Consider the following 21,922-nt stretch of genomic DNA (forward strand, 5'->3'; position numbering starts at 1 on the left):
CTTTTGATCTAACTGATTCATTTCAACACAAGACGCTGCACACATGATCAAATATGGACCAAACCACTTAAGTCCTTTTAACTCACCCATCACTAGAACCAGTAAAGAACAGAAGTTGTAATCTCCAACAATGCAGTGTGCTTGTGTGTGTGCATGGGTGAATGGGACTGTAAAGCGCTTTGGGGCTTCGAAGAAGGTAGAAAAGCGCTATATGCCAGAACCCAAGCTTCTGTCTGTATTTTCACAGACAGAATCAAGTTCTTAAAGTGAGATGAATAATAAAGATGTGCAAATTTACTGTATTTAGACAGGGAACTAGGTTGTCGAGTGCCATTTGACAAAAAATGTCAGGGCTCTGAGGAGAAGGCTGAGTTGAACACCAGTTATTCAGTTTAGGAGCAGAGAAAGAATAGTCTCTTTACTTCTGAAAGACAGGGGGATCCCTAAAAAAAGGAATTAAAAACGGCTCTTGAGGATTTCTACAACATTATTGTGAACAACCTCAGTAAAGTTGGGTCATTTTTCAGTTTGCTTTTATAACAGATTCATGACTTTAAATGAAGTTGAACTTGGCGGATTTTAGACGTGCATGTTGAAGCTCACAGAGTCATATCAATGCAAAGCTAACTGACATTAATTATGATGAGCTACGGTTGCATTTTGGTGGACTGCTGCTGCCTGTTGTTGCCAGGTTGAGGAGGACGATCAGCCGTTGACTGGCTGTCATTTGGTCTGTTGGACATCTCGGTTTATTGCCTTTGGTGTGGTGCTTGTCGTCTGTGTTGGTAAAATATTTGGTTGCTGTAGCGGCATCCGTCTCGGCCCTCGTTACGTTGGCGTTCTTTTAGTCGCTCCTGTTTGCCGCTCAGTTGCCTGCATCCCTCTTTTAGTCAGTTCACTGATTGGATTCGGTGCAGTTCTGTCTGAGACTACAGGTTCGTGGCTTCTGCAGACTCCTCTTAGGATGTTTTCCTGTTTTCACAGAGCAAAAGCTGGATTGAAGTTACTATTGTCAAAGATCCGACCCAAGAAATGTCGAATTGTGCAGAAAGTGAATGATGGCTGAAAGAGGAAGATTAAAAACAACAGAAATGGAGGGACAGCCTTTGGGTGCAAACATCATGTTGTCAAGAAGCTGTAAACTGGAGAGAGCAAGATTGGAAAAGAAAAAGGAAATGGGGAATTTGTAGGAAGAGCAGTTTATTCAGATGATGCTATTCTAGATTAGCCCCTCAGCTGTGTGAGCTCAGCAGAGTCAGCAGTACCTACCCTCACAGATAAGCACACGCCGCCCCGTGAAGCATTAGTGAAACCCGTATTTGAATCCCGAGCCTGAAGGACGGGCGATCAATAGCCTGTCAGGTCTATAAATGATAAAACGATGCCTCCATTTCCCGCGGATGTGATTCATTTCACATGTCATGTCAGTTTTCTTCCCCGGGTTTGCACACTGCACATGCAACAGAGATTAAGAACGCTTATGTCTTAATTTATCAGCTTGAGCACGAGAAGATGGAGCGTCTTATAACAGGAACATTTTTCTGCAGCAGATTGTTCGTATTCTTCACGGGCTCGTGCGTGGATAAAAACTACAATCAAATGGGTTGTTTTTATTAAATGTGACCCCAGTTGGAATAATATATATTTTTAAAAATGGACATCTCCTTTGGAGAATGTTTTTCTTCTTTGTGGATGATTCATCATTTCAGGGATGTCCACCAAAGCAGCACTGATTTCCCAGAGAGCGGCGAAGGCCAGCTCTTGTCATCTGACTTGGCAGTGAGCACGACGGCTGGCCGCCGCCGCTTCATCCGCAGCTGTGCGAACGCTGCTCCACAGCTGCAGGGCTCTAACGCTCCCATGAGAAAAATGATAGCGCATTACCACACGCAGCACAGGAGCAGCTTTTCAGCACCTCTCCCCATTCTGTTCTCCCAGAATAAAGCAGGGATGTCGGGTTTCTGAACTTTTATTGCAAGGCCAATTTTTTTACTTTCTTGAAGTGTTCCTCAGGGTTTAATAAGGTCGTCTTCAAATATTTCTTTATGCCCAGCAAAGACATTTTTGGTGGATTGCCACAGTCTGTCAGTTTAGGGGTGGGCGATACTGGGACCTTGGGTATCCATGTGATACCAATTAATTACAGGGCTAATAATTAAAGACACTGATACCTTTTTCTTGAAATGTTGAATCATAGAAGGATTTTAGAAATACTACATTTTGTTTTTATTTAATTAAGTGTACAATAATAAAACACGGGACGGAAAACTAAATAAAAATGTTAATTAATTAAACAACAATCAAAAGAAAAAGAAGAGGAAATTGTAAAAATAAGCAAAAATGTAACACAAATATAAGTATAAGAGCACCGCTAACATATTTAAAAAAAATAAAGGCAGTATTAAAAATCAAAGAAAACAAAAGTAACTCTTTAAGAAATGTAAAAGTTTAAACAACACAACAAAAATTAATGTGGCTCTTTAATGACTCTGTTCTCCGATGAAGCAGTGAGGGGAGGGGCAATGTAGCTAGGTGCTCTATGAACACAGACAGACAACGTTGCCTGATTGTGCAGTTTCCCGCACCAATTGGGTGGGTATTTCTTTAAATTGGGCTGTTTTGTGCCCAATCTGGCAACGTTGCAGACAGACAGACAGATGCTGGGCTTGTATAAACTCTGTAAGTAAATTCAAGCTCTCTACTGAAGGAAAGCTGCGACGGGAGTGTCAGTCTCATCACCTCGGTCTGAATACTGTCGATACTCAGATCGATACGCTCACCCCTACTGGATTGAGAGGAGCTGCTGCTGCACTGTCCACAGTAGAAGGCCTTCCTCAACCATGACTCTCCATCATGATGGTTGCAGAGGACCACATGAAGCAGTGCATTCACACGTTCCACAAATGGCAACTACATGTTGCGGGGAGGAAGTGATCGTGTCTGGAGCCGCATCCCGCTCCGTTTGTTTGCTGTAGGTCTATTAGAAAATGACCGTATGGTTCCTGATGTCCACAAATCTCTGTGTTGGGCCTGACTCATGGAGGGATGATGGGACGCATTAATGAATGCTCATAGGCTTCAGAGTGGATCGTCCAATGAGTGTCCCTCAGGGAACAGGAAGGAGGCGGGCTTGTAATGATGAGAAATTATGATGTGACCTAATTCTATTTGTCTTTTCACACAATGTGTCAATAAAACTCTGATTAATTCAACTTCTAAATGTGAGCAGGAACAAACTGTTTGTTCTGGCTTCATGAGATTTTCTCTTCTTCTTGGTTTTTATATATTTCTTCTTCTGGGGATCAATTTCTCAATGTTGTTTTTTCCTCCTTATAACCTCCATCATGTTTTTTTTTTTTTCACGCAGACCACACCTTACACAACAATAACACAACACTCACATCCTGCTATTTTTTTTTCTGCTTGATTGGACATTCACAACTGGCTGGTCACGCTCCGCCTGACCTTAAGTTTCTGTACATTCTGTCTCCTGATAGATAGTAAACTATCCGGAGCCGGTTCTGTTTGTCTTGTTCTCGCCGTTTTCAATGTCTCGTTCAACAACAACAAAAAAAAAAGTGAAGAAAAAAGGCCATGAGAAAAAAAGAAAGGGAAGAGTTGGACAGTTCTGGGTCAGAGTTTGGATATGAGGCCACATTTACGAACAGCCTGAACCGCCATTAAAGCTTTATTTTTTACTGAAAAAGCTGCCAATCCTAAAGGAAAATGTGGGTTTAAAACGTGCGCACCACGTGCACGCGCAAACCAGGGATTTACTTCTCCGCATCCTGAGCTCTGCAAACATGATTCGGCTGATTTGAAATGTCAAAAATAGAATTTTATCTAAATCCCAGCAGAATATTCGACACAACTTGATTATCGGTTTGTTTGCCATCGTTTCTTTTTTTGTGATGCTTGACATTTAATTTTACTAGATACAACCTTATTCAGTTATGTATATTTTTCATTTCTGATCATGAATGATGAAGAGTGATGACAGAATTGGGGCTTCAAAAAGGGCATTAGTATTAAAATTGATATCAAGTTCCCAGTACAGCTGCCTCTGAACTTCACTCAAAACAAACTGCAGAGCGCATTAATTCAGAAAAGTTCATAGTGTCTATATGTTATAGATGATTTCTTAGGTTACTTTGTATCAAACACGGTTGTGTTTCACGTGCAGAACTCATTAAAACATGGATGTTCTTTGTGTTTGGAAAGAGATTTCTTTTAAAACTTTCCAATTAAGTAAATTGTACTCAGTTTTTTTTTAATTGAAATAGAACAAAGAATCCAGATGTCACAAAGACACTTATGCTGTTTGTTTTTTGTGCAAAATCTGCTTCTGCAGAGATTAGCTTCCCAAACATGATTTGTACCATCAAATGTATATTTGTTATACCACTTCAGACCATTTCAAAGAAGCAAAAACAGCCAAATTCTGTCCCTTTGATTACTTTAATGATGGATTCTTTATCAGAGAGGCTTAACGTAACGCGTTTGACACATTATTAGACTACAGAACTGAGGCGCTTTTATCTTACAACATAATACTTTAGACCAGGGGTCACCAACCTTTTTGAGACCGAGGGCTATTTCATGGGCACTAAGTGGTATGAAGGGCGCCACTAAAAACCTCCTATACCCCCCCCCCCCCCCCCCCCAATCCACAATTTGAGGACGTCCTTTTGTGTGCCCTAATTTTATTTTACACTCATTTTACACACAAAAACATGCCTGAATTTTCTGGTCTAGTTTTACAGGGGGGGGGGGGGGTCAAACTCAGTTGCAAAAGGGGCCTAAATCCAAAACACACTTTAGGTTGCAGCCAAACAAGATAAACATTTATTGAACACACTAGAGCTAAACTTTTAAACCTTTAAAACTTTAACTTAACTTTTAAACATATATGTGAATAGAAACAGAAAGGAAAATTAATTCAGAATAACAAATATATTCTGTCAAAATGATTCAAATATGAACAAACAAAGCCAGGAAATAATAATAATTAGAAATAATAAATCAAATTATTCTGTTTTCTTTGCTCTTTTGTCATTTTTTTAGAGCTCAACTCCTGACATCATTTTTAGCAATAAAATTCATTTCTGCTTAGTGTGTGATGTTCTGTGTGCGTCTCTGGTCCTGTGTGTGTCTTTGGTTCTGTGTGTGTCTTTGGTTCTGTGTGTGTCTTTGGTTCTGTGTGTGTCTTTGGTCCTGTGTGTGTCTTTGGTCCTGTGTGTGTCTCTGGTTCTGTGTGTGTCTCTGGTTCTGTGTGTGTCTTTGGTTCTGTGTGTGTCTTTGGTCCTGTGTGTGTCTTTGGTTCTGTGTGTGTCTCTGGTCCTGTGTGCGTCTCTGGTCCTGTGTGTGTCTTTGGTTCTGTGTGTGTCTCTGGTCCTGTGTGTGTCTTTGGTCCTGTGTGTGTCTTTGGTTCTGTGTGTGTCTTTGGTTCTGTGTGTGTCTCTGGTCCTGTGTGTGTCTTTGGTCCTGTGTGTGTCTTTGGTTCTGTGTGTGTCTCTGGTCCTGTGTGCGTCTCTGGTCCTGTGTGTGTCTTTGGTCCTGTGTGTGTTTCTGGTCCTGTGTTTGTGCCTTTGTGAAACGTATCAAAGGGATTTGATTATTTAAAAACCTGTTATTGTAAAAATCATGTTTAGGTCTCATAAAACATTAAAAACTAAATTACAGAACTCATCACTATTCCAAAAATATTTGGCATTTTTCTAATTTTGTGCAACACCAACAGTAAAAATCCTCCAAAATCCTCAATACTTTAATAAACAAATGATCGATTGTTTATTTATGGTCTGAAAAAGTGCAGCTGTTTTCCAGCCTGCATTACCTGCTGTCTTTATTTATAAGTAACTTTCACCAACTAAACAACCCAAAAAAATAAATGTATATGGAAAATACAGACAAGTATTAAAAATGTCTGCAAAAGTTAGTGAAGAATGACATTATTAGAATGAGCTGAGTAATTGAAGCCACCCAATGATCCAGGTGTTGCGCAATGGTCTCCGTGTGCCGTTTTACCTCGCAACCTGCGCCCACTACCCCTCCCATTCTCTTCCTCACGGACACGCGCCTCTTTCTCAAAGGCGGGAGCTCCGATTCGCAAGTTTCAGGCCGTTCCATATTCTGCCATATATTTCACAATAGCAGAACTAAAGTGCATCAATTACTAATAGCAAGCACTGAATCACCCCCTCTACTATCCAGGCAAGTACCTTTGCACCAGAGTCTTAATTCACTGTCCTCTTACTTAGTAGTGGCTCCACTGGACATGTCCGAATCCGCTACCTGTGCCCCATGCTAAGCTCAACCCCGGTTTGTTGAGAAGGACACTCACATAAGTTAGCCGACAATCATATCTGTCTGTTAACTTTGAACACACCCACCACCAGCCAAACAGCATTAACCTCACTTCTGCTCATAGTTCCCTCACTTATGGTGAGCGATTTAACATACCAAGATTCCCCTCTTCCCATCAGTCTTAAAAGCTGAAGGCGGGGCTAACCCCCAGATTGCCCCAATACATTGATTTGCTATATGAGCAGTGCTATTTTTGAAACATTCCCGTTAAATGATATTTACCCCTCCAATCATTTTTTACATTCTCGCTTTAACTGGGATGGTGATCTTTGTGTCTTTTGTGGAAATGATGTAGAAACTGTGGAACATCTTTTCTTTGAATGTTTTCATGTAAAACAGTTTTGGTCTTCTTTTCATAATTGGCTTAAATCCAAAAATATCATCATTAACCCTTTAAATTGGAATAAAATTAAAATTAAATTACAATTTATTCACAAAAATCTGGACTTTCTGATTAATGTACTGATTGTAATTTCAAAGCATTTTATTCATACTTGTAAATTCCTAAAGGTGAAACCTCACATTAATGGATTACTCAACCGTCTCAACCTATTCTCTAAATCTTTACATTACATGAATCATAAGAATGCCCAGACATTGTGTAATTTATTTGATCTATTTAAACTTTTGTAATAGACCCTTATTTTTATTGATTATTTTTTAAGTTATATTTGTTTTTATATTTGTTTTTTTGTCTACCTTTATCTATTGTTGTCATTGACAGACATGCCGTGATTGTTTGTTAAGTATTTGCTCCAATTAAAAAAAAAAGAAAGAAATTCTGGGTGCATTCCCTGCGGGCGCCACAAGGGGTGCCCGCGGGCGCCCATGCGCCCGCGGGCACAGGGTTGGTGACCCCTGCTTTAGACCATCATGCCACTTTAATGAAAAACAAAAAAGATTCAAACACATTGCAAGCTGTTTGATCATGAAAATATACACTGTGCTGAGATCCGCTCTATCACTATTATATAGATAGAGTGTGCTGTTCAGTTGTTTCATTTTTTTACTTTAAATGATGAAAATACCATACTGCTGTTTAAACACTATCTATATGTCCCAACACTAGCATACATGAATAATCGACAGGCTCATGTTTGTGGTAAATGTATCTGATTCTCATGTGTTTTTATTAAAAATGAGCAGTTTAAGGTCAAACCCAAACTTCTTACTGGCTGTTTAAACGTGACCTGGTGTGGAGAAATGGGAGCTGGTGAACTGGAAGCATTGATTGTATATGAGAACTGGACTGAGTGCTCCCGAACAGGAAGTGGCTCCAAAAAGCCAAAATCCCCATAAACAGCTAATATTCATTCTGTTGGTCAGAAAAACCATTTCTGCTCTGATAACTTTTTTTTAACATGTTCTTGATAATCCTCTTTTTTCTTTATGATATTTTTTATCTGTACTACGAGTTATTCAAGTTATAAACTGACCAATCAGACGCCTCAATAAAAGAGCCTGGTGGCCCTTTAGAACATTTCATTGGCAGATTTTGTGCCTCCTTTCAAATGGGTGTGGCCTTCCAACAAGCTCACTCCTGATTGGTGAGAGTGGTTGCCATAGAAATGATGATTTAGGCTGTGTCCAAATTCCCACACTAATTCTTAACTACTAAAAAACGATATAGTGTGGGACCACGTAATGCCCTGGATTTTAAAAGAAATTTGGACACCAAGTTCGCTACTTTTTAAGCGGCGAATATGACATCAATTTCACAAAGTTAAAATCGAATTGATATGATTGTCTTGTGACGGTCATGTTTGAGCCCCCTGTGTTCTGAAGATGAAAACGTTGGTAATTTATTTAAAAAAATACATTTAAAAACATTTTCTTTGCAAAAATTGTTCAGACGCAATGCATTGTGGTCTATATTTGAATATCTAGTGAGCATCGGTACGAACTGGTTTTTCGCAAAGACTTCTGGGAAATTCCTAGGCCACTCCATTTTGGAATTGTAGTTTCAGACAAAATGGTGAACGCACAATATAGTGCACTATATGAAGTAATTACTGACGATGTCTGATTCTAACACAGTGGGGTCGAAAAAAATGGACTTAATTTGGTTGGAACTGGATGTCAAACACGTTCTATGGATGACGTCACGGTTCAGTTCTCAGCAGATGAACCAAACATGTTTGGACTCTGATCACGGACTCAAACTGGTAGAATAATAACAGTTGCTGCTGCAGGACAACATGAGAGGGAGTGGCCGTCCCATGATGCAACGGCTATTTTCCAATTTACAAACAGGACCTTTTAACACCGGAGACGTCGCTGGCGACACCTAGATAACACACATGCTTTGACACACCGTAACTCTTCGTCTTTTTACACAATCAATGTAAATCCGCTAATTCTGATGCCAATTGATTGCCTAAACACTGACTTCCCTGCGGTACAGTGTTGCATATCTGCACATGACTGCTTTTCTGAATTTCTGGAATTACATAAACAGTTAAGGAGCTACAGTGGTCGAAAGAACGTAAACACCAGAACTAAAGCTGTTAAAAGGTTAACAATGTACTTCTGGTAAATGTAGCCAAAATACTTTAAGAAAAAGTTCAACAATGTTTTTTTCATTTTTCTTAAATTCTTTTGTTCAAAAAAGAAAGAAAAAAGGATTAGATGGATGGCTGGAACTCCAGTTACATGACACACTGAAATTGAATTTGTGGAAATACTAGCTTGTACTTCTAATTATAAGAAAATGACTTACTCACTCATGGTTAAAGACTCACACAATTGGCTAAACATCCCTGCAGTACCCACATTTTAATGTTAAAATGCAGATTTTCCAGGAAAATTCGTGTTTTTATGAGAACTATAGGTGCTCTCAGTGGAACAACACATGACTTTTAACTTTCAGATGATTTCGCTATTGCTCAGATTTATCAAAAAAAGAACCCTAACAAGTTTATGTGTGCAGTGAAATGCATGCATTTGGATATTAGCTGAGAGGAATGCATGCACAACTCCTCGATTTTCTGCATGCACAGCCCTGCAGCCTCATGCATGTGTCTTCTGTTCCCCTCCTGATCAATCTCTGACATCCCGTATCCCATAAATCTCTGTAAATGACTCCCCAAGCTGAGCATTTCCTCATTTTTGTTAGGAATATTTGACTCACTTGGATTCACAGTAAATCTCCAGGAATGAGGGAAAACTTTAAAATGTCATTTCTCTCACAGTTTTAGTCTTTTTCGGTGTAAAAATGATGGCTCCTCTTCTGCAAGCTGCTGTATTTTGTTTGTTTTTTTTACAAATGATCGACAGCACCGTTGGCCAGATTCTTCAAAAATGAAATAAAAACTAGAATATAACCTAATAATTCTTCTTGAAAAAAAAGTGCCTTTCCCAGTACAAGACGGAGTCTGTAATTCCGCCTGCAGACACGCTGCTCCTCTCATCTGATGCTGCTGGAGAGCCATCCCTCATCCTGGACAGCAGGAGCTTCCAGATTCGCTGCTCCATGGCTTTGGGGCTCTAACGTAATTTCTCCTCGGCCCGTCTTTGTTTTATCTCAAGGTTCCTGACAAACCGGATCAAAAGACAAATTGAAGTTCATATTTGCCACGCGGCGAACACGTGACAGGAACAGGTGCTCTGGAGGTTTGGCTGCTCGCCGTGACTCGTCACCTCGGTGCTTTCCTACTCCTTTCAAAGTGGATTTCTTTGAAGGGAAGCTCAAAGCTGCTTGTTTTGTGATGTTTTTTAATCACAGAGACTTGCTACGTGGAATACCGAGTAACCGGACAGAAACCCGCTCCGGCCCGCTCTGCTGTCTGTTGAGACTTTACGAGCTCACAATGTTTTCATTGAAATGTTTTATTCTGACCTGCAGCAGTCCTGGACTACAACGACCAGATTGGTTTCACAATTCTTCTTAGAAAAAGAATAGCCCTGTTGTCCCAAAATCCACAAACCAAAACCAAACCACACTTTATTATGGGATGGCTACAGGACCCACAGCTTGGCAGCCGATATGTGGCAAAGTGTGCAATTTAACGATTTTCACTAAACTATTGTTGGAGCGAAACGTCACACACACGCCAGCAGGTTAAGTCTAAAGCCACATTTAAGGTTTTAATGACCTTTGACCTCAGGGAGAGGCCGCCATTCTGAATCCCCCCCCCTTTAGAAATGACCTTTACAAATGTAAACTCCTCCTAGGATTTTCGATCTATTGCCTCCCAACTCCTCAGGACGTTTTTATTTAAACATTTGGTTTTAAAAGTTCTAGATTTGAACTGTGTTGGCGTGGCGAGCTCGCAAATGTGGTGCTGCTCGCACGTTTTATGCTAAAATGTTGTAAAAAATTGAATACATAGATCCCTGACTCAAGCTAAACGGCACAATATGATATAACAATAACTTATTAGGAATGTGGGCGGGGTTAACAAAAAACCTCCGTTGCCAAAGAAAAAAAAAAAAAAAGTACTTTTACAAATTCTTTTATAAATGACATAGACCTGTTTGTCACCCCCATTCATTCATTCATTTTCTATTCCGTTTTTCCCTTTCGGGGTCACAGGGCTGCTGGAGCCTATCCCGGCCACTTGTGGGCGAAGGCAGAGGCGACACCCTGGACAGTTCGCCAGTCTGTGGCAGGGTTTGTCACCCCCAGGCAACCGAAAACTAAAATGGTTGCTATGGAGATATAACCAACAGAAAAGATGGCATTTAGAAAAAAAGTTTTATTTTTTATTTTAATGAATTTGTCATGTGCCGTTCTGACCAGGTGGCAGGGTCGGGGGGGGAGTGAGTGGCGCATAGCAGCCAGTGGGGGCGGGTCAAATGGAGGTCGTCAGGGCACTGCAGACCATCCGACGCTGCAATAGCAACTTTGATTTTTGTTTGTTTTTGTTTTAATGTTTCTACTTAGAGATATTATTGATTTTACCAGAAGTACGTTTTTTTGTTGTTGTACAAACTGAAACTTTCTGTTACTGGAAGTGAAAGCAGAAACCTAAAACGTGCACGCTTGTTTTCACAGACTCTGGAGCGTTCCTGTCTGAGCTGCTGACAGTCTGCCTTCCTGCTTTGCAGCCTCTGATAAGGTGAGATCCCATCCCTCACCTGACACATCCCTCCTCCGTCTGCTGTGTTGATCTGTTAACACTACATTAAAGTGAAACTGAGAGCCTCTAATTGCCCTGGAGCTTTCGGTAGCACTCCTCCTCAAGCATCTTCAGTGTATTGTTCTGTTTATTGAACTAGGTTTCTTGGATGAAAAAGCACTTTAGTGCTGCAATTTCCTAAAATGAATTCCTCTCTTTCACTTGGGAGGACTCGGAGATGATTTAGACGTGGATGTTATCGAGGTGGAAAATCAGACTGCAGAAGAGACTGATTGGTGGTGAGATAAGGCTATCTATCTAGATAAAGGGCTCACACTGTCTTGATTTATTGAAATCTGCCTTCAAGTGTCCAGTTAGACTGAACAGAGAAGACCTCCACCTGCCGATCAAAGCTGCTGTGAGCCTTCAGCCCTGAAGTTAGAGGGATTCAGTGGATCGTGTCAGGCAGGACAGGCCAGGAAGCCTCAAATCGGAGCACGAGGTTCCACCTAAACAGATCAGTAACGTTTGTTTTGGCTTTGACTTTTTTGTGTTGCACGTAACCCTCTTCCCTCAAACTGTGGACCTTTTGTCATCCTGCAGCACTTTTGCAGCCAGCAGGGCGTCTTTTTGCGAGCGTGTCTGAGGATGACAGATCTTTAAGAGTTTATTTCCTTTGTAATTCTTCTCCGAGCTCCCTGTTGGTTTCTGGAAAAATTGCCAAAAGGAATTTGGACTCATTTCATAAGCTTGCATTTAACCCCGTTTAGTCCGACATATGTGATGTGTGTTTCACTTCTCTGTAACATTCTCCAGAGGCTTTAAATGCAGCGTAAAAATGAGCAGCAGAAAATAGGATTTCACCTCAGCTTGTTGTGTTTTTGCATCAGAGCCGTGTGAAGACGTGTCCACTGAAACAGACCACGTCTATGGGATCTTTGCTGATGCAGACACAATGTAATCTGATGCTAATTCTAGGTATTGATTTGTAGCTGATGGATTTAAAAAAAAGAGAAAAAACTCCCAGCAAACCCGACGAACCGTAGAAGCTTCTTTATGAGTAACTCAGTTTATGCCAAAGCAACTATAAATATTTCAGTATTATTTTGATATAATCATCTTGTCCTTTTTTTTCCACTTTTCATCATCTTTAATCTGTGTTTTCTGCTTAAAAAAGCAGATTATTGGGATTTCCTATGGTAAATATCTGAATGCTGCATTGACATTAACGCGACTGGATCCTTTGGTCTCTCTCTTTTCCCGTACTTTTAGGTATTTGAATTAGTCTGGAACTGAATTACTGTGCTCCTTCAGTGCATTGGTGCTCCTGCATGAGGCTTTGGTTGCTTTAATCATTTCTAAAATATTTAGCGGCGGATCGGGGACGTGTTCATGTGGAAAGATCATTTTAACTTCAGCTCGCTGGACATTTTCTATGTTCAGACTTCTATGTTCAGGCAGGCGACGCTTTCTGGCTCCTCTCTCTCTGTGTGGGGTGGGTGGTGCTGGGCCTGGGGTGTCGGCGCCTCCGGGGGTGGGGCCCCTGGGCTGGGTGGCCCTGGCCCCTTTGCTGGGGGGGGGGGGGGCTGGGGGACAGCTGTTTGACCACCGGGGGACAGTCTACCAGCTGTCCCCAACTTACCCCCTTCCTCATATAACCTCATATTAGGGTGAGGGGGTGGGGGGTCTAGCCTGCGATGCGCCTTGGGGGGGGGCTACTTGGCAGTGCCCCCCCTCCTATGGTTGCCGTATGGAGTGGGCCCCCCCTCTTTCGGTTTTATTTGCACCTTAGACATGTAGGGTCCTTGGTAGGGGGGAAGCTTGGACATCACTGCCAGCAAGCAGCAGATGTCCTCCTGGCACCCTACCCGCCAATTTTAACCGCACCTTAGACATTTAGGGCCCCTTGGTGGGGAGGGTGGGGGGACATCACTGTGAGTAATTACAAGGAAGGTGGGACCTGGGTCCATCTGTCCCCTACCCCTTCCCTGGTGGGGGGTGCGGGCCCCTTGGCGATGGCGGCCGTGTCCCTTGTGTGCCGGCTCCCTAGGCCCGGCGGTGCTCCCTCCGCACGGTGGGGGGGTTCATATTACACCTGAGCCGGGGATGTTCGTGTCCCTGGGGGGTGGGTCCTGGTCCTTGCCCCTGAGCGCTGGGCCCCGCCAAACTTCTAACATGGCCGAACCAGGTCGGGCCATATTTATAACACCCCTTGTGGGCCCTCTTTTTTCCCCGGGGTTCCGCCCTCCTGGGCGGGGGCGGCGGGCCCCTGCCTTGCTCCTCCCTGGACCAACCGTGGGCCGGGCGGATGGCTGCCTGGAGTGCGGAGCGGGTCTCCCTTGGGGGGTCCTGGCTCGTACCTGGGGTAGGGGCGGGGGGATGCCCGGAACTCCTGGGTGGTGGTGGGGTGCTCGTCTGGGGCTGTGGGCGTCCTTCTCCGGTGGGGCCCTGCGTTGGGCGCTCCCGGCGCGGCGGGGGGGCTGCTCTCCTGGTTGGGCTGGGGCGGCGCTCTCTTTTCCTCCGTGCCTCCCTGCTCTCTGGCTCTGGGGGCCTCGCGGCGGTCCTGCTGGCCCTGGCCTGGGTGGCGGGCTTGGTCGCCCGGACGGCGGTTGTTCCCTGCCGGTTTCCGTGTGGCGTTGGGGGGATTTCGGCTGCCGCTGCTGCTGCGGTGGGGGTCTTGGGGTGGGGATGGCTGGGCACTCTCCCTCCTTCTTGTCACGTTCCACCATCCATTTTAGAAGAACATAAACACTCACCTGAGCACAGGTGTTAGCTCACCTTTGTACTAACAGTTTGCATGATTGAATGACTGAAATATTTCACACTAGTTGGTTTTAAGGCATAAGTATGCGTGTGAACACTGTTTTGTGTACATGTCGACAGGTGGACATTTTTGCAGCTATCAGGTGTGTTTATGACATTTGAGTGTGTGTGTGGATAGGCCCCGCCCTTTTTGAACTACATTTGAACCTTACCATAATGATTAACAACCAGTAAACTTGTTGCTTTATGCTGCTTCATGGTCTTACCCCCCTTCCCCTCCTATTATCACCCCCTACCCCCCCTCTCTCTAACGTCCCTCTCTCTTCTTCCCCTCTTTCCTTTTCCGTCCGGTCCAACACCAAAGATTTTCAAACATGATTGAAATTAATAAAGTTTGGCCTCAATTACAAAAGGGGTTTATTCAGACATACCTTTGGTTTGTCTGAAGATTAATAACCCCTCTTGTTAAAGTAAAATATGTCCAACACAAGAGGCCCTCAGCTCTCATCTGTCTGCCCAGCTGTTGGACAGGACAAGTTAAAAAAAAAAAAAAAAAAAGACTTCTTCTGAAAGGTTTAGAAAAAGGTTTACTTTATTTTATTTAAAAAAAAACGGTTTGTAATCTCATCCACCCTTCTAAGATATTCTGTAATCGCAGAAAAAGTTTTTCTGTTGGAGCTGAATGAATCTACATTTTTATCATTTTTTTTGGACTATTTCTGAATTTTGCATTAATCTTGGGGCTCCTGGCTGTTGAAATGTCACTTTTAGCGTCATTCAACTAAAAATAACTCTTTAACTTTCTCACACGTTTGTCACGGTGATGGGGTGGCTCGTGAGCCGGTAGGACCCAGATGCAGAGGCAGGAGTCACAAAGTTCCGGGGCAAGGAGTTTAATTACAAACACAAACGAAAAGCGCTGCAGAGCAGGATGACAAAAACAAAACAAAACTCACTGTGGCGTGGCGAGGGACAAGAAACGAGGAACATGCCATGACATGACATGAACACCAGAAACAGGAATAATGGACCAACACAAGAAGGAGGCAGAGACAAGACTTAAATACAGACAGGGCAGACAAGACACAGGTGGACACGATCAGGGCTGATGGGGACCAAAGGAAGTAAAACTCAAGAAACCAGACAAGACAGGAGACTTTCAAAATAAAACAGGAAACAGAAACTAGACAGAACAAGGACCAAAAACAAGACAACAAAGTCAAATCATGACAGTACCCCCCCCTCAAGGAACCGCTCCGAGGTTCCAAAAGTCACATGAGGGGGGGGCCCCGGAGGATAAACCTCGACGGGCATAAGAGTCCAGAGGACGGCCGGGGGTCCGCGCCGCCCGGCGAGGCAGGTCCGGAGGACGGCCGGGGGGCCGAGCGGTCCGGCGAGGCAGGTCCGGAGGACGGCCGGGGTTCCGCGCCGTCCGGCGACGCAGGTCCGGAGGACGGCCGGGGTTCCCCACCGTCCGGCGAGGCAGATCAGGCGTGGAGTCTGGCGAGGCGTCAGGCTTGGAGTCAGGCTTGGAGTCGGCCGGGTCGGGCCAGCAGTCGAGCTCTGGCGGGTCGGGCCAGCAGTCGAGCTCTGGCGGGTCGGGCCAGCAGTCGAGCGCTGGCGGGTCGGGCCAGCAGTCGAGCGCTGGCGGGTCGGGCCAGCAGTCGAGCGCTGGCGGGTCGGGCCAGCAGTCGAGCGCTGGCGGGTCGGGCCAGCAGTCGAGCGCTGGCGGGTCGGGCCAGCAGTCGAGCGCTGGCGGGTCGGGCCAGCAGTCGAGCGCTGGCGGGTCGGGCCAGCAGTCGAGCTCTGGCGGGTCGGGCCAGCAGTCGAGCTCTGGCGGGTCGGGCCAGCAGTCGAGCTCTGGCGGGTCGGGCCAGCAGTCGAGCTCTGGCGGGTCGGGCGTGGAGCCGGCTGGAGGTTCGGGCGTGGAGCCGGCTGGAGGTTCAGGCGTGGAGCCGGCTGGAGGTTCAGGCGTGGAGCCGGCTGGAGGTTCAGGCGTGGAGCCGGCTGGAGGTTCAGGCATGCCCTTGGAAGCGGGGACCTGTCGGGGCGCAGGCGACACCCCCCTGGGAGCCGGGACGGGTCGGGGTGCAGGCGGCACCCCCCTGGGAGCCGGGACGGGTCGGGGTGCAGGCGGCAACCCCCTGGGAGCCGGGACGGGTCGGGGTGCAGGCGGCAACCCCCTGGGAGCCGGGACGGGTCGGGGTGCGTCCGGGACCACCACTGGATCAGGCTGTGGTGCGTCCGGGACCACCACCGGAACAGGAAAGGGCTGGGGCTGGAATGCATCCGGGACCACCACTGGAAGGGGTTGTGGTGCGTCCCGAACCACCTCCGGAACATGAAGGGGCTGGAGTGCATCCGGGACCACCACTGGAAGGGGTCGTGGTGCGTGCCGGACCACCTCCGGAACAGGAAGGGGATGTTGAAGGGGACGGCGGGGACGACAGCGACGACGACCCCCCCCTCATGGCAATACGGCTCCCTGTGAAGTCCAGGTGGCTCCCACTCCAGGCATACGAGGCAAACTGGGCCTGGTCAAAAACCCAGTAAGACCTCGTACGCTCGGCTTCCTGGCAGTAAGCCTCTAGGAGCTTCATGTCCCGCTCTTGCTGGGTCCAGAAAGTATGGTTGGTCCATTCTGTCACGGTGATGGGGTGGCTCGTGAGCCGGTAGGACCCAGATGCAGAGGCAGGAGTCAAAGTTCCGGGGCAAGGGGTTTAATTACAAACACAAACGAAAAGCGCTGCAGAGCAGGATGACAAAAACAAAACAAAACTCACTGTGGCGTGGCGAGGGACAAGAAACGAGGAACATGCCATGACATGACATGAACACCAGAAACAGGAATAATGGACCAACACAGGAAGGAGGCAGAGACAAGACTTAAATACAGACAGGGCAGACAAGACACAGGTGGACACGATCAGGGCTGATGGGGACCAAAGGAAGTAAAACTCAAGAAACCAGACAAGACAGGAGACTTTCAAAATAAAACAGGAAACAGAAACTAGACAGAACAAGGACCAAAAACAAGACAACAAAGTCAAATCATGACAACGTTAGCTAATTTCAGCATTTATCTTCTTAATCTCAGCGGTTTAATTCAGTTTTTTTTTTTTTTCGCTCTGCCATCTTCAGATCTGTTGATATTGAGTCCATGTTTTGCATTTCTTCTTTAAGAAGTGCAAACGTGGAAGTGACGCGGCCCTTTTTCACCGTGACAACGGTTTCACATGAAGGTTGCTCAGGAGCTCACTGGCGTTTAAGCGGCTTCAGACGTTCTACATGACAACTTTGTTTATGTCAATTCATCACGTATGTGATGAGGAAAACATTTAGGTATGAAATATGAAGCAGCAAAGGAGGTTTTGATTACAGCTCCAGGATCATTACTGATCAAAGTTGCTTAACCACACGAGTCTGCATAAAACAAATTTAAACACCTACTTTGATGAGTAAAACGGTGTTACTGACATGTTGTCGTGGTATTTTTCTGATAATTGAGGACATATATATGTAAAATTAAGATTACAGTGACATTTCTGAGTATTTCTTTAGTCAATGGTTGTGTTTCTATGACTTTTCAGCGTTCCGTACTTGTGTTGTCGCTGTATAAATGTGAACCTTGTTTCATCCACGTCCAGAGTTGTGCTGCAGGTTTTTGCAGTGCTGCACAACGGTTACATCTCCATATTTAATGTCCTTTTTTGTCTGTTTGATATTGTGTTGTCCAAAAATAATTATCTGTCTGTGTCTCTTTGCTCAGCTGTGTCCTTGTTGTACCTTTTTTTCTCTGCACGACAGAATCAATAAAGTCTCTGTGTAGCTGCTGGAAAAAAAAACCTCACAAAAACAACACGGACTGAAAGGCACCATGAGGCCTTTTAGTGTTCGGGGTGATTAAACGAGCAATTAGGCAAAAACAACAGCCCATCCAATAGAAACTGTTTAGCGGAGTACACTGGCTGACATTCAGGCAGTGATTATTTAATAGTGCTTTATAGGTGATACTAAATTATTTGCTATTCACGCAGCTCCTAATGCAATCCCGCTGGCAGACGTGAGTGGATCTGATAACCCCCCAGCCTGGCTCCTCTGTGACCACGGCTGGGATTACGGGGAGTCCGTGCTGGCGAGCGTGTCAGATGAAAGACGCTGCTTGATGTCGTTCCAGCAGCGGGCCGCTCCCGTCTTTGTTTTCCTGTCCAAAACAGAGCCACACGCAGCGGAGGCCGCTGGAGACCCCTGCGCCTGTCTTTGATTGGTCATTGATTGAGTCTGCGATGGCGACGGGAGGCAATATATTACAACCGTTCGTGGGGGGGGGGCTTCAAACAACTTGAGCTTGGAGGTGTCAGTGTTGTTCTGCTTGTCATATTTGTGGTTGCATTATTCATACATCCCTGGTTTTTATTTATGTGTCGGAGAGCATTGACGCAATCCAAAGCAGAAAGATGGCAACGCACAGCCCCAGTTGGAGGCGATTTATTAGCATCTGTCAATCCGGGCTGGTTCTCTGTAGAGGAATGCAGGAGCTGGAGACTTGGGAAGGATGAGTTATTCCTTTTGTTTGACAGAATGCCTCCATTTGGCATTAAATTGGTTCCTCTACAGCAGTTTATATGGCTGAAGTCAATAACGTGACTGGATTCACGGTGCACACGCACAGCCCTGTGTGAGCTGGAGCATAGGCCTACGTAACGTGTTTGTGCGGTCAAGTTGGTCACATTCTCCTTTCTTAGAAAAACACTCTCATGCACTTTCAACAGGAACTGAAACGCTTGTTCGAGAGGCTGACCAACAAGTTCTCGGCTCGAGGAACCTGGAGTGTGTAAAAGGAAAACGAAAGGTGTGGATGAGATAAAAAAAAAAAAAACAATTGTTTGTATTGGTACAAAACGAAAAAACGGGGAGCACAAATTGTTGTTCAGCGTTACGGGTTTTCCCGGAAGGCTTTGTTGTGTATGGCTGGTTGATGCTGCTAAGGGTTACAGGATGTAATGGATCCAGATACGTACTGACAAATGTCTTTACTACCAAGATGAACAGAAAACCACTGACGGGAACAAGATTCTGTTGGTAAATCAGAAAGTTAATAATCAGTTTCTTTCTAACTTCATCAGTTTCTCCTCTTTTTGCGTCCCCATCGTCTTTGCTTTTTTATGTACATGTGTTGCAAACAGAGAGACGTCCAATCACCAGCTTGCTTTAATCAAATCCAATTGGGTTTTTATGTTTCAAGCTGTTATGTTTAGTAAACATTTTGTTTTTCGTAGCATAAAATAAAAAATGCCAGTAAGAAAAGGAGACATTTTAATGTATAATATTTTAGCCAAATGAATACTAAATATCTAGATTGCATCCATTTAGCTAAAGGAATTAGACTGTATTGAATCGCCACGTTAGTTATGTCTGTTGTGTATAAATCGTGGACCATGTATAGACCATTGACTGTATATAAAAACTGGACTGAGTGACCCCTCCCTCCAGGTGTTCCAAGCAGGAAGTGCCTGCTGGTTCCAAGAAGCCAAAATCCCAGAGACATCTATAGAGAAATATATTCGATTGGTCAGAATAGCCATTCTTGAACCTGTCCAACACAAAAGGCCTTCAGCTCTAATCTGTTTGCTCAGTTGTTGGACAAAAAATAAAAATAAAAAGAATAGCCATCCTTGTTGCATTTTTGTTTGCAGGTTCTTAATGATCCTTATGACATTTTTTTTGTAGTCCAAGCTGTTTGAGTTATAAACTGACCAATCAGGTGCCTCAATAAAAGCAGGTGGTTGAACGTTCAAAAGGTTTATTAGATTCTCCTGACCCCACTTTCAAGTGGTAAGGGTGTGACCTTCCAACAAACTCACTCCCTATTGGTGAGAGTGGTTGTCATAGAACTGTTAAGTCGGGCCGACTCTTCCAGTCAGTGCTTACCGACGATGTTTGGCTCCAACATGGCGGCGTCCGCATACCAAAAAAATGGCGACTGCATTGAGTTTAAGTGGTTGGAGCCGTAAGTAAAGCACTTCTATGAGTCGCGTTACACTCAGTCAATGATCTGGAATCATGTGAGAGCAAAAGATACCCTGACCCCTAATTTTTAACTTTAAAATCTCAAAGGTTTGATTTTTTTAACTGAAACTTCAGCAAATTTGTATTAAATAGACGGATTATTCTCTAGTTTTAGTTAGTTTTCTTCCTCCACTCATTCAAATATTTTGATATCCGTGATCTTTTCTTTACTTAGCGACTGAGCATTATTTAAGCTACAGCTCAGTAATGTGCCACTCTCAAATAGCATCGCTCTGATCCCACAAACGCCTCGCCGTCCACCATCCTGATTGTTTCGTCTGCTTGTTGCTGTGTTCCGTCAATACAAAGCTCCCCTCCACCCAAATAGCCTAATATAACCGCATGAATCCGTGTGCATAACTGCTGGACGCCGTCATCCTGCCGCCGTGCTGCTCCCCGCTGCATGGAAGTATCCAGGGAATGTGGCCTCCCGATGTGCTGCGCGCATCCCTGTCCTGTTCCGGCGAATGCCTGCTGGCTGGGATGGGATTTGACGCCTGCCTTGCTTGTGAACGTATGTCTAGCTGAGCATTTCTGTGAGGATGCTGACAGTCAGTGCAGGTATTGATCTGTAGCCGTTCCCACTGATGCCCAAAGGGCAGACTGGATCAGCTGTCAGTCAGAGAGAGGGGTATTACCACTGTACCGATCTAATACCTCAAATCCCACCTGGAGACAGGGATGGGGGGAGGACAGGTCATGGGAAGACTCATGGAAAAAATGGAATGGTGAAAAACATGGAATATATTATCCTACAGCCCGTTCCAAATGTTCTAAATACTTAATGCAAATGACAGTCAGCATAATTTTCAAGTCACTAACCATCAGAGCAGAGGTGCCCACGCTCAGATCCCCCCGGGCGGGGCAGCAAGCCCCGTTGTGGGACATCTAGGTCAGATGGGGCGTCTCGGTTTCACTCCGGATCGAGGGGGCATGCAGGGCGACCCGGGCCTCTACACTGCTGTGTGCCGGACTGCTCCTCAGCCATGGACTTGGCGCCCAGCGGGGACGGTAGCGGCTTTCCGATCACTGGACGGATTTTTGCTCAGTGTATTTAAACACGCGTGTGGAGTATATCTTAGAGGATGTTTGATTGGCTGTTCTGCATTTTGACCAAGTTAAATACATCTCAGTGATTTAAGTTTTCTTAAAATATCCAAGGTTTTCATTCCTCATCCAAGGCCTCTAAGTATTTCAAGCTCTTCAGCAGCAGAGAGAGCCTTTTTCTTAAAAATATCACCCATGGGTTTAATTGAAAAACAAAGTTTTTTTTCCTTTTTGACACTTAAATGCACTCAGGAACACACTGTAGTGTCGACACGCTTCAGACTCTGGATGGCCAAACTCCATTTGGAGTCTTGGTTGATGAAGACCAGCAAGACCGATGACCTTTTCTCCTCAATGACCACCCACATGCTTTACTCCCATCTCCTCACTTTGTCTCTGTCTCAGCACAATCGCCTCCAGACGGCCGGGGCTGATACACATCAGCTGAATTACCCACACCAACGCTATCTGTGCACATAAGCTCATAACCTCGGGCACAAAGAACTCATCTCAATCAAATGTGGAACATATCGCAGCTATTCTCATAATCACTCTCAAATGACATCAAAAGTTTCTTTATCTCTTTTAGGAGAAGGATGGAAATTGATTTCATATTT

The 21,922-nt window shown here is 44.8% G+C and overlaps 1 protein-coding gene across 1 annotated transcript in view; it reads left to right on the forward strand.

The window, feature by feature from the left end:
* Positions 1 to 21,922, forward strand: part of LOC101157694 (tetraspanin-9) — a 285,376-nt gene that overhangs the window by 65,714 nt on the left and 197,740 nt on the right. Inside the window, exon 2 of the mRNA XM_011476510.3 lies at positions 11,363 to 11,426. The gene's annotated coding sequence lies outside the window, so the exon portion shown is untranslated. The remainder of the gene's footprint in view (positions 1 to 11,362; positions 11,427 to 21,922) is intronic.

The sequence above is a fragment of the Oryzias latipes genome, chromosome 6 (genome assembly GCF_002234675.1).
Source record: "Oryzias latipes chromosome 6, ASM223467v1".
In the NCBI taxonomy this organism is placed as follows: domain Eukaryota; kingdom Metazoa; phylum Chordata; class Actinopteri; order Beloniformes; family Adrianichthyidae; genus Oryzias; species Oryzias latipes.